The 12,767-nt window shown below is 50.0% G+C and overlaps 1 long non-coding RNA gene across 1 annotated transcript; it reads left to right on the forward strand.

Moving 5' to 3' along the window:
• Window positions 1–5,118: 5,118 nt before the first annotated feature.
• On the forward strand, window positions 5,119–12,407 carry LOC141417862 (uncharacterized). Its single transcript, XR_012442509.1, has 3 exons — window positions 5,119–5,255; window positions 6,801–6,933; window positions 10,818–12,407. It is a non-coding gene; the product is annotated as an uncharacterized lncRNA (long non-coding RNA).
• The last annotated feature ends 360 nt before the right edge of the window (window positions 12,408–12,767 follow it).

Genomic DNA, 12,767 nt, shown 5'->3' on the forward strand with positions numbered 1-12,767 from the left:
GCCTGCTTAGCAAGCATGAGGCCCTGAGTTCAAATCCAGTACTGCCAAAAAAAAAAGAGAAGAAGAAGAAGAAAGGTTTGAGAACTTCCAGTGACCTTTTGATCAAGGGCTTTGGTGCAATTGGATCAAAACAGACTGATCAGCACTAGGGATATGGACAGTTCCTTCTGCTCTTCTCATCCCCCTCCCCAACTTAAATACTTTTAGGTTTTGTGATGATAGTGGTGGTGGAAAGGGGGGTTGTGGTAAAACTCACTTAACATAAAATTTACATTTAAAATGTGCAACACAGTAACATTTCCTGATACCGTGGAACCATAACTACTAGCTAGTAGAGAACAGTTGCATCAACACCACCAAAAATCTGTGACTATTTAGAACCCACTGCCCAATCCAGCCTCCTCCTGGGAAACGCTCCCCTGCTCTCTGTCTTGTCTCCCTGGGTTCCCAGTGTTGCACACTTCATAGAACTAGAATGACACCACACACCATGTGTTGTGTCTGCTTCTCTCACTCAACACGATGTTTTCAAGGTTTATCCGTGAGGTGGCCCCATGTGTGCCTCATTCCTTCCCACAACAAATATTTCATCATATGGATAGCCCACATTTTCTTCATCCATTCATCAAATGGAGAACTGAGGTGCTTCCTGCTTCTGGTTATTGTGAATAGTGCGACTATGGACAATTTTGTACAAGTGTCTCTCTAAACACCTGTTTCCAGTCATTGAGAGTACATACTGGAATAGAATTGCACGTGGTAAATCTACATTTAACTTATTGAGGGCCACAAACTGTTCCCTACAGTGGCTACACCATTTTGCATCCTCCCCTCCCCCAAACAAAGTATGCAGCTTCCAATTTCTCCTCATCCTCACCAACACTTTATTTTTCCAGTGTTAAAAGTATCCTCCTTGTGAGTGTGAAATTGTGACCCCCCTGATGTTTGATTTGCATTTTCCTGGTGATATGACTGTGGGCATCTTTCATTTGCATATTGTCCTGGATAATTACCTGCTCACCTCTTTTGTTAACTTTTGACTGTGTCGTTTAGATTGTGTTGCTTACAATGTGTTGTTCAGTTTCCATGAATATTTAATTTTCTGCTTTTTCTTTTCTTATTGATCTCCGCTTTCATCCTATTGCGTTCCGAGGAAATATCTGTCATGGCTTTTAGGATTACAGTGAGTTGATTTGAGGCCTGAAGAAAAATATTCCAGGTGTCCTTTGGAACAACATGTGTCCTGACATGGTGACTGGGTGGAGTATCCTGTATATGAACAGTAAGCCCAACTTTTTATATTGTGGCTTATGTCACCTATTTCCTTATTGATCCCTTCTAGATGGCCTATCCATTATTTTTAAATGGTATTGGAGTCTCTGGTATTATGGACATGACCTTGACGATGTGACAGGACATCGCTCTGCAGGAAAATGAGGACGGGGAAAGAAGGTTAATTAGAGGTTCAGGTTCCTTGGGGGTGGGCTGTAGCCCAGGTCATGGCTGTGATTGAAGATTAGGTCTGTCCCCTTTACCCTGGAAGCTGCATCAGGCAGTCATGGTTGTGGGGGTCACTTGGGTATACAGTGGACAGGAAAACAGATGATCCACCAGGTTCCTTAACCCAGGAGGTGACCCAGTGATGTTAGGGAATCTGCAGTTCTCCTCCCTGGCCCACAGAGGGCATTGCTTGGCTTTGGAGCTGAAGCAGGTGACTCACAGGGTTTTTATAATTGTAGGAGCTGAAGTCAGAGTTTCTGAAAGACAAGAGAGGACTCATCTCCCCCAACTCTTCCTCTTCCGCTAGTACCTCCATGTCACCCCCAACACTAAGTTGTCTTTAGCAAAAGGAAGTCAGTCGCAGGACACAACTTGTCAGATTGAAATAGTGACTCCCTGCCCGTGACATCCTGCAAGTTTCCACCACCCCCATCTGTCGCACCCTGCCCACCTCTCCCAACCGCACATGCCCTGCCCAGGGCCAGGACTGAGAGCACTGCTCATGAGGTCACAGCCAGTGTCTTTCAGGAGGACACTGTCCAATCAGGAGCCTTTCCTCTCCAAATGTGGACATTCCAGTCTGAATGGGTTCCAAGGGCGGAGACTAGTGTCAATATTGTTGATGTCACTCACAAAACCAGCACAGGGGCCTAGGTCCTTAAGGACATGGTATTTCTGCCTATTGGCTCCCTTCTCTTCCGGTTAGTGGCATTTTATTCAAGGGACACATGTATTCAGCACTTTGTGTGCCCCGTTTTACAACAGGCTCTCAGACTGAGTGCCAGACCAGCCCTGCCAAACCCACTGTTCTCATCCGTTCACAAGAGAGAGAACATGAAAGAGACGAACATGGAAAATTGTGCCCGGCAACTGATGACTTTTGAGGCAAGTGCTGTGATTGATGTCAGTGTCCTCGTTTATTTGTTTCTTGACACTCTGGGCACACTCATTTCTAGACTCTCAGATAGGTCATGAGCCCATGACAGTTGGGACTGCAAAGGTCTCCCTCATAGGAATTTCACCTGCTTCTTTTCGGACCATGCTTGCTGTGAGGTATGGAGTAGATTTTCCTCTGAGAGAAGAACTTTCAGGTGAGAAGTGAGAGGAGCTGCTCCCCTGGGGAGGCTGGCAGGCCCGTCCTTGTCTGTTTCTGCTCTTCCTTTTCTTCATACTGTGCGCAGCCCATGTAATGACGTCAAAGCTATGGTTCTTGTACAGCTGCCATCAAATAGGAATCTCAGGATGAAGTTAGCTCTGTGCCCAGGCTCTTCCTCCTCCCTGATTGGCAGCCTGGGTCTGGCAGCCCTGGAGAGGGTGGGTCCCATGTTTGGAGGAGTGGGGATAATGGGTGATTCAGGCAAAGAGGTCCTTAAACCTCCCCCATGGGACACAGGTGAGCAGCAGCTTCACAGGGAGAGTGGGAGGCCACCTGGAAGAAGGGGAGGTTTGAAGATCTGTGACTTTCAATTCTTACCCAATCACTATGGCGGGAACAAGATTTGAATTAGATATGCCCCAAACATGGTGCATGAATTCACCTACTTTATTTTCTCATTCAGTCACTCAATACACCCTAGGCACTTACTCTATGCTAATTAATGCTGGGGACACTATTGTGACAGTCCCAGGCCCTGTCCTTCTGGGGCATGTAGTCTAGAGAAGGACACATTTCCCCAATACAGTGATGCCCCAGAGAGAGCCAGGCAGGGCTCACAGAGTTTTTGTCACAGGGGCCAAGGATCTAGGGACTGCTTTCTGGAGAAGGGGACTAAAGACAGTCGTTGGATGACCTTTGGCACCCCACTTGTCCCTCTTGCAGGCTATGGTTCTGTAGAGTGCAGTGGGAATGAAACATTCTCAGATGAGTGGGAAGCCCCTGAGAGAGCCAGGCTTTGTTCTGTTTTTTTCAGGGACAGGAAGAACTCCTGAAATGGCCCAATTTTTTTCCTGTCCTCTTAGGTCAAGTGCTCCCCCTGTGTTTCCAGTCCCCCTGGAGTATGAAACCCAGGACAGGCTCTTCCAGGGCACATGAACAGGAGGCTCAGGTAGTTTCCTGTGCTTTTCTAGGCCACTGAGGTCCCCGGTCCTGTGGAGGGACGACCATGGAGTCTGAGTGGCCTTGGGAAGCATTGGGGAACTGATGGGGTGCTAGGGGTGGAGGGGTGGAGGTATTGCACTGTTTGGCCATTTGACTTGCCTGTGGGGAGGTTTCTTCGGCTGAGTATGATGTAGACATTGGCCTCCCAGTGTAATGCTTGCCCAGTCCCACATTTCAGCTGGCTAGGCCTCAACTGAGAGCTACATTTTATCATCAGAGTTGATGAGTCCACAGACCAGAGCCACCGTGTCTCTCCAAACTTCCTCAGGCAGTGAAACAGGCAGCCTTACCCTGGCGGGGAGGGCATCACGCTCTCCATCAGAGATCTGGTCTCAGTTGGTTTGTTCCTGCAGCCACATCGGCTTTCAACAGTCTGTTTTGTGGGCTGAGGAAGCTCAGGGTGCCTGACAAGTGACCAGATGTGCTCAATGTTGCAATGGACCCACTGGCACCAGCAGTGATGGTATCCATCACAGTGACTGGAGATGTCACAGAGCCCGCTGGAACACGGTGTTTGGCTGTCAACTTGGCTGAAGCATCTTCTCTACCTTCTGAGGGATGCTTATATGGCCAGGCATGCCATCTATGTCACAGAAGTGCCATTTGACATTGATCTCACCTGCCATTGTCACCAGTGGATGGGAGGATACTTGGTCACTATACCATTGCCAGGGGTGTCCACTTCATAGTGACATCCTCATGCTGTCCTTACTGCACAGACCCTGAAGAGACCCTGGGCCTGACAGCCACAGGCCTGTGATAAGGCGCCTGATGAACCCTACAGACCACACCCTGAGGTGAGTGTTTTAGGGTCCACCTGGTCTAGAGATCAACACCAGATCCCAGAGCCCATCAGTCAAACGCCTACAAAAAAAGGAAAGCTAACACCTTATTGGACTTAGTGTTGGAGACACAGCGGAGCCTACCTGGTGTCTTGCGGGCCCCTCTGCTCCCTACAGCCAGGAAGGTAGCTATTCTCCTTTGGAGGACCAGGGAGGACAAGGCAGTTGGTGCCCACAGCAGGCTGTCACTCAGGCCCTGCCAGGGGGCCCTTGGAGCCCCGCCCCATCTGGGTACCAGTGTCAGTGCTAAGAAGTCACAGATTCTACAGGAGGCTTTGACAAAACAAACAAACAAAAAGCCACCAGCATCTGGTGATCCATGTCTCCAGACTTACAGACTTGCAAAAGTAGCCAATGCTTACAAACCTATTAAAAAAACAGTTTTTAACCTGTTTTGAGCTCTGACCCAACGCATTGAGGTCATGTTTCTGCCCTCCCTCAGAGGACAGAAACAGGGACTGCAATAAGGATGCAAATCAGACTGGAAGTGAACCCTGGCAAATGCTAAAGAGCTTCCCACTGATTCACAGATGGCCCACTAATGCCCAAGTCTGGCAATGCCCGAGTCTGGAGGAGTAGAACAGGCAGCCGGCACTGTCCATCTAAGACGGGGACGTCATCACAGACAGTGCAGCAGCTGCTGTGCGTGGGGCTGACTCATACACAGAATGGCTGAGCCCAGAGAGGGCAGAAGGCTGGGGAAACAGGAGTTGGAGGGGTGGCGGGGTGCAGTCACCTTGTGAGCCTGTGAGACATGGACTTGTCAGTGCACTGGGAAGCCAGATGGGTCCTCACAGGGACAGAGGTGATCAGATGTATGTTTATGGAGTGATACCCATATCCTTCTGCTATGAAGAGGGTGGACAGGAGAGTGAGGCTGAGGCAGGGGACCACTGAGGCACAGCTGGAGCAGAACAACCCTGCAGTGACGGAGGGGGAAAGGCCATGCTCTCCCTGGGGCAGGTGGGAGGCACTGGCTCCTCTCCCTCCAGGATCTGGAAGAGCAGGGCGCTCCGAACTGTGAGTCATGGTGTCGGTGTGGTTGTACCACCACTGGGTTTGTGATCATGAATATTTTTAAGTTAAAATAGGATCTGTTATAAGTAGAAGAGTGTGCAGGGCACAGAACTTGTCAGTTGCTGGGAAGTTGAACTTCACTGTGGATCCCGTGGCACAATGACACCCCTGTGAGTCACAGTGAATGGCTAGTAACACTGGAAGAGAAAGGCTCAAAGTGGGCTTGGCTCCCCTAAGCCTGCAACGTCTTTGATGCCCTCACACATCTCCCACACAGTGGTCCAGTTCTTACAGCCTCAGTCCCTAGTGCCCTCACTAAAACCCTGTGCCAAGAGGCCTGGTAAAACTGGATCTGGGTACCAGCCAGTTGGAGACAAATGTGTCACCTGGGGCAGGGTTGGGGTTGGAGTCCCTGAGGACAGAGGAGCCCAGTCTTCTCCAAGGCCTGAGCCTGGTCACTCAGTGTGTCTGAGTCAGGCCCAGGGAGGGAGGTGGAAGGAGGTCAGGACAGAGCAGGGGGCTCAGAGGACGGACAGTGTGAGAGCAGCAGGGAGTACAAGGCTCCATGGGCGCTGAAAGGCCCTGGCTCTGCTGTCAGGAGGCTTTGGGGGTCAGTCAGCCCTGGGCTGGAATCCTTTCTACACAGTTCCTCAAAGGGTCATGTGAGCATTTTCTGGTAGGCCTGTTCAACTCCTGGCTAATAGGAAAAAACTAATCTCGGATTTTTTATTCTGACAGCTTTCCAGCCCAGCCTCAGCCCTGTGCCCACACACACACACCCCCACACACACACAGCTGGGCTCCTTGTATTAACATGAGAAGATCAAAACCTTCAAATCAGGTCCACAGGCAGCAGCCTTCACCCTGGCCCCTGGTCCCAGTCACAAAATGGCCAAAGTCAACTCCCTGTTTCTCCTTTGATTCACACTAGACCAAGTCCTCTGCCTTCTCCTGGGGACTTCTACATTGTTTTCTGGGTGAAAGATAATCTTCACTTCATGTCCATAGGATGCATGTGTCATTCAATTTGCAATCTGTCTCGATTCCTAAGCAGAAGCCTGTATAATAAATCCCAAGCCAGCTGCCTCTGCTCTCTCCCAGAGCTGCCAACTCTAGCTGGTCGCTGTCTGGGGACACATCTGCCAAAGTGACTGGAATCAGAGCTCTAAAAAAAGGAGCCAGGGTGTCGGGTACCCAGCTCTTGGGGACTCTGTCTCTTCAAGGGTCAGAAGCTGCTCATGATCTCATTAGAAATTTCTTATTTCATGGGAAATAAGAATAAAGTCAAGCCTGTATGCTGGACTCTCATCCTAGCTCCCTATATGCATGGGGTCCCACTGCAGGTCACAGACACAGTCTGGACTGGACCAGGCACCCCAGATCCCAGCCCTACAACTTCAATCAACCCTGAGCCCAACTCTCCAGAAAGGGTGAGCTGGTCCTGACTGCAGGCACACAGCCCTGGACCAGCCAAAGGTGAGCCTTCCCCACACATCCTAGGTGGTGCCAAGAGGTGTGTGCTTCTGGAATATGACACACAGAGAACCTTGGCACTCCCTCCTGTCACAAACTGAATCCTCATCCTGGTTGCATCAGGAGGTTATTTCCACATGCCCCCAGGGAGCCTCTCAGAGGTGACAGGCAGAATTTTGTGGAATTTCAGGGTTTCAGGAAGAATGTCAGATATGCAGGTGACACTGAGGAGGTGGGGCCTGGACCTCCCCAGGGCCAGAGGCGTTCCTGCTGGTGACGCTGTGTTATTGGCAGAGCTCTGTGTTCAACCTGTTCTGTGCAGGTTTTCAGGCTAGTGCCTGCTCCCTAAACCAGAGTCTTAGCTGCCAATGCCTGGAGGGTCAGGCAGATCCCTTCCTGCTTCCCAGGCTGCACAGCAGCACAACAACTCCAGGGAAAAGAAGCCACTCAGGTTGCAATCAGTAGAAGCTTTAGTGCAGGGAGCAGGAACTGGCCAGTTCTGCAGGACTGCACGTGCTGGCTCCGTGCACAGTATCTCAAAGTGACCATAACATCTGGAAACATTTATATTTGCTTCATTAAAAAAAGAAGAAAACACTGGTGGCCAGGCACCAGTGTCTCACACCTGTAATCCTAGCTACTTAGGAGGCAGAGATCAGGAGGATCTTGGTTCGAAGCCAGTCCAGGCAAATAGTTCAAGATGCCCTATCTTGAAAATACCGAGCACAAAACAGGGCTGGCAGAGTGGTTCAAGTGGTAGAGCACCTGCCTAGCAAGCATGAGGTCCTGAGTTCAAACTCCAGTACCACCAAAAGAACCTAAAATAGTCAGCAGTAAGGTTAGGGTCAACAGCAGATGATGACCTTGGAAATTTATCCAAAATTCTGGTTCTTACTTTACCTAGGTCATGCTGCATGAATAAGTGCACTGAAGTTACAAGTCCACAGACATAGACAACATAGTTATGTTGTGAGAGCACACCACTAACAGTGTAACTGAACCCACTGGGTTTGCACATTGGTGAGCACAAAGTCAAAAGCAAGAAAGGCCAAGAAGTAAAATACTGAAGATGTATTACTGGAAGCAGGTATAGGGAGAATAGGAGTTATCGCTGTCCCCAAACAAAGAAGCATGGGGTTTTATTCAAAAATCTATACACATTCCTGTGGTAGAGCCACCCCTGAGCATTCTCAGGGTAAGAGCATAGTTCAAGAAGGGAAAATGGCAGTCATGCTTAGCTCCAAGTCATTCAGTAAGTGTCCAAAAAGTTAAAATGGTGGACAGAACAGTGTTGGGCAAGCTCAGCTGACTTCATAAATATGGTGGACAGGAATGGCCCTGGTCATACTCAGTTTTCTCCAAAAAGTTTTGGCTGAAACAAAAAGAAAGGACACCATGAAGGCACCTTAATATGGGACTCTTTTCATAAAGGAACCTGCCTCTCTTAGTGGCTAACAGCAGAATTGCAGGTTTTTGGTAGGTAGGTAGGTTGGTTGGTTGGTTGGTTGGCTGTTTTGTTGGTTGGTTGATTGTCTGGTTGGTTGGCTGGCTGACTGGTTTGTTAATTGTTTGGTTGTCTGGTTGGTTGGCTGGCTGGTTGTTTGGTTGGTTGGTTGGTTGGTTGGCTGGTTGGTTGGCTGGCTGGTTGTTTGGTTGGTTGGTTGGTTGGCTGGCTGGTTGGCTGGCTGGTTGTTTGGTTGGTTGGTTGGTTGGCTGGTTGGTTGGTTGGCTGGCTGGTTGATTGGTTGGCTGGCTGGCTGGTTATCATTCTTAGTGATACTGCAGTTTGAGCTCAATGCTTTGCACTGGCTAAGCAAGGGCTCTACCACTTGAGCCATATCCCTGGCCCATGATCTCAGGACCTGTGATTTGTCAAGGATGGAAAATACCAGAAATACCTATTAAAGGCTTTCATGTTGCATATGGCCAGAAACAGTATCAGGAAGAGTGTGGTCCTTGTCCTCTCAGAAAAGGAGACACTAAGCTTAGATTTTCAGATGCAGTAGAAACAAAGCAAGAGAATCAAAGACCAGAGCTGATGGGCACAAGGCTCAGCCCCCAAGGAGAGACACGCTGACCCGGTTGCCTGGGGACACAAACCAAGACTCCCCACACAGTGCTGGAGAGGGGAGCAGGTTAGCCAGGCCTAGAAAGGGGCCAGAACAGGCCTTAAGTCTAGAACTTGACCTGACAAGTGGACACCACGGTTTCTCACTGAGGAAGAATTATCTTCCATGAAAGATCTGTGTGCCTTTCCCTGTCCCAGGTGCTACTAGGGACGCACAATGGCAGAAAGTAGACTCTATGTCAACACTGGGGGACTCAAAATAACTCCACCCTTGATATCTAAGATAACTGGGTGAAGACAAAGGGTCTGGGAGCCATAGTGGTTTCATGATCCAGCCTGGGAGGTGTGGAGAGCCTCCTGGAGGAGGGGACAGGTGAGCTCACATTTCAAGGTGAGCTAGGACTATGACTGCTTCATTGAGGCTGAGCCCAAGGAGCAAAGGGCACAGAACAGGGAAGGGGCAGGAAGAGGCAGCTGTCCCAGGTCTCCTGGGCCCTGGAGGACACTGAACTTTGTCCTGAGGCACTGGACACAAGAACCTGGTCTTAGCAAGGAGGGAAGTGACCAGGCTGCATGTGTGGAGCATCTTGAAGAGTTGACCTGTATATAGGCAGGTGATCCTGTAATCACCAGCGTTCCCCCCGTCCTTTCTCCACAGGAAGAGGGACACAGTTCCCCTCCCAGTGGTTTCTCTCCTCCTCTTCCTCTTCTCTCTCTTGAAACTGCAGGACAGAGCAGTTCTTCAACTGTGGATGACAACACTTTAGTAGGTTGTGTAAGTGTTAAAGTTGGCCACGAATGATGTTGTCTTTTAAATTAAGAAGTAGAAAATAGCTTAGTGGGCACTGCACAGAATCTTAGCAAATGTTCTTACTGGAAATTTCCTTCATTGCCTGGTGCAAACCATGTCAGACACCATATTCATTTTCTTCCAGGGACTTGCAGCCAAACTTCAGGCCTGGGCTACTTTCCTTCTTGGCTTATGCTCCTGTCTTACCTTCCTCCTCTCATCCTCCAGGGACAGGTTCACCCCTCAAGGCAGGGATTCCAGCGCTGTGACCTGAGGGAGAAACCCGGCTGCTCTCTCTGGCCCTGAGCTGGTCTCTCAAAACAGCTGAGTCAGACAAAGGGGGAGAAAGAGGAGGAAGACGAGGACAGAACAGGACAGGGAGCTACCAGATGCTGGAGGCCAGTGGGGACAGTGAGACTTTGTGGACACTGGGTACCCCTGACTCTATAGTCAGGAAGTTTTGGGGCCAAACAGCCCTGGTTTCAAGTCCTCCTGCTGCCCTTTCTTAAAGTGTTAACGCTTTCTGCACACAGTGTTCTCCAGTCTCAACCCCAGCCCCCGCATAACTCCATCCTCTCCCGCTCACTCTGGGTGTCACAGTCTAGGGACACCTCTTTCTTCCTCACGCATGCCCAGCTCTGTGAGGCAGGATGGGGCATCTCTGCCTCTAGCCATGGATAAAGAAGGTTCTGGGTTTCCAGAATAAATGTGTGAGAACCCAGCAATCATTTAATTCTTTCCCCTAATCATTGGGTTCAAGCAATACACCTGCTGGAGTCCCATTTCTGGTCATTGACAGGGACTGGACTAGAAGCCAGGTCCCCTGAGCTGCAGTCCAGGGGCCTCCACACACCCCTGGCCCAGCCCCTGAGGGAAGGGCAGGCAGGCCCTGCTCACAGACACCCTGCATGAGACCCAGGCGGAAGGTGCCACGGCTGCTGGGAGAGGCTGGCAGAGCTGGGCTCCTGGAATGTGAGACCCAGGGTGACATGACATCCCCTGCTCTTACCTGCTTGCCCTTTTCCACAGGAATAATGGAAAGAATCTCCCCTGGTACACAGGGCTGTCATTTCCATCTGGGCCTGGGGAGCTCTTCCCAAGGACAGGTGGGAATGAGGTGAAGAACGTCAGGTATGTAGAAGGAGGAGTAGGGAGGCTCCGTATTTCTGACTCACACGGAGTTGTAACTTTGCTGCAACTACATGGTCAGGATCTGGTGGTACATCCCTGCCTACGTAAAGCTCTGCGTAGGACAGAATCCTGGGTGCCTCCTGTCCTAAGAGGGCAGGAAGGGCAGAGTGGACCCCAATGCCTACAGGGCCACTCTGCTGAATGGACCCTGGAAACCTCTCCACTTCTTGTGATACAAACTCCTGTGACTCACCATCACTGCAGAACTCGTTACTTGTGGCTGTTTTCCTGAGGTGTCTCCTTGCAGCTGTCCTAGAATGTAACAGGACCAGAGCACACAGCGCTCCTGGATGGAGGGAATACCTTTGCACTAGTTCACCTTGGAAACCAGAACTGAAGGACCTGGCAGGGGTCCGTCCATGTCCCCTGACAACTGTGGAGGACTTGTCAGGCCACTCAGAGCCCACACTCGCCAGAAAGGCCTAAAGAACTTCATTATATCCACCAGGAATGTCCACTTGTCAGTCTGCTGTCACTGCCATCCATTGCCCTGTTCCTGATGATGTCATTCCAATTCTAGGGCCGTTCTCCCTGGTGTTGGTTTGTTATTTTGAAAAATTAGAGACTACAGGAGTTTGCTCCAGTGAGCCCACACGGTGTTCCCAGTTTTCCGAATTTCAGCCTTAACACAATACACATGTTAAAATCCTGTGAGGTGCCTTGGCTAATGGGGCACTTCTGTGATAAAGGATGTCACCCTCAGTACTGCAGTGTTGCTGGGAAGGACACTACTGCTTTAGTTGGGTTCCCATAGAAGGTGTGATTGCTTCTAGAACTTTCTGGTAACTTCCAGTACTCGAGCCTTGATAACTTGGATCCTTTAGTTTAAAGCCAGACATCTTGATGGAAGCTGCAGAAAACTGGAATCCAGGCCCACCAGGCTAAGCAGTCACCTAAACCTGCTGTGAGCTTTCTGTGGGAAGGTGTGGGAAGATCCCGTGAGCATTCCCACATTTCCTTGTTCCCGTCTTTGGGATGTCAGAAAGTGGGAACAAAATCAGAATATCCTGACCCCGGCGTGTGAGGGGTCAGGTGGCTGTGCTCTCCACCATCGTCCTCATCTCAGCCAGGATCCCAAGGTGCTGGACAAGCCTAGCAGCTGCCAGAGGCCACAAGACAAGCAAACCACACTCCAGAAAGGAAATCCACCTGAAGCCTGCTCATTTCCATAATTGCCTCACTGGCAGTGAACTTCCCAAGTTCCCCCAGGCTAAATTCTCAACCTGGTGAACAGCACAGCTGATCTTCCTTTCCTTCCTGGTCTTAGCCCTAATTGACGTGGACTCTGGCTCCCCCGTGTGGTGGAGAGTGGAATACTCACTTTGAAAGTTCTTCCCCTTTTCCCTCCCTGATCTTTGTTGTTGGTTTTTTTTGTTTTGTTTTTTTAATTTTTATTTTATTCATATGTGCATACAATGTTTGGGTCATTTCTCCCCCTTCCCCTACCTCCTCCCTTCCCCCCCCCACTCTCTCCCTCTTCCCCCCACCCCCTCGCTACCCAGCAGAAACTATTTTGCCCTTATCTCTAATTTTGTTGAAGAGAGAGTATAAGCAATAATAGGAAGGAACAAGGGTTTTTGCTAGTTGAGACAAGGATAGCTGTACAGCCTCCTTGATCTTTGACACAGAAGGATCCAGGCTAGTTAATATCACCTGTCACTGAGCCCACTGACTGGTGGGACTCTTACCTGGACAAGTAGGCCTTCCTTTTGTCTCATCCCCAGAGACACAAGTAAAGAATAGGCCACCCGGGAGGGTCAGGTTGCAGGTGATTAACCAAGGACAGGA

This window comes from Castor canadensis, chromosome 16 (genome assembly GCF_047511655.1).
Source record: "Castor canadensis chromosome 16, mCasCan1.hap1v2, whole genome shotgun sequence".
NCBI classification, from domain to species: domain Eukaryota; kingdom Metazoa; phylum Chordata; class Mammalia; order Rodentia; family Castoridae; genus Castor; species Castor canadensis.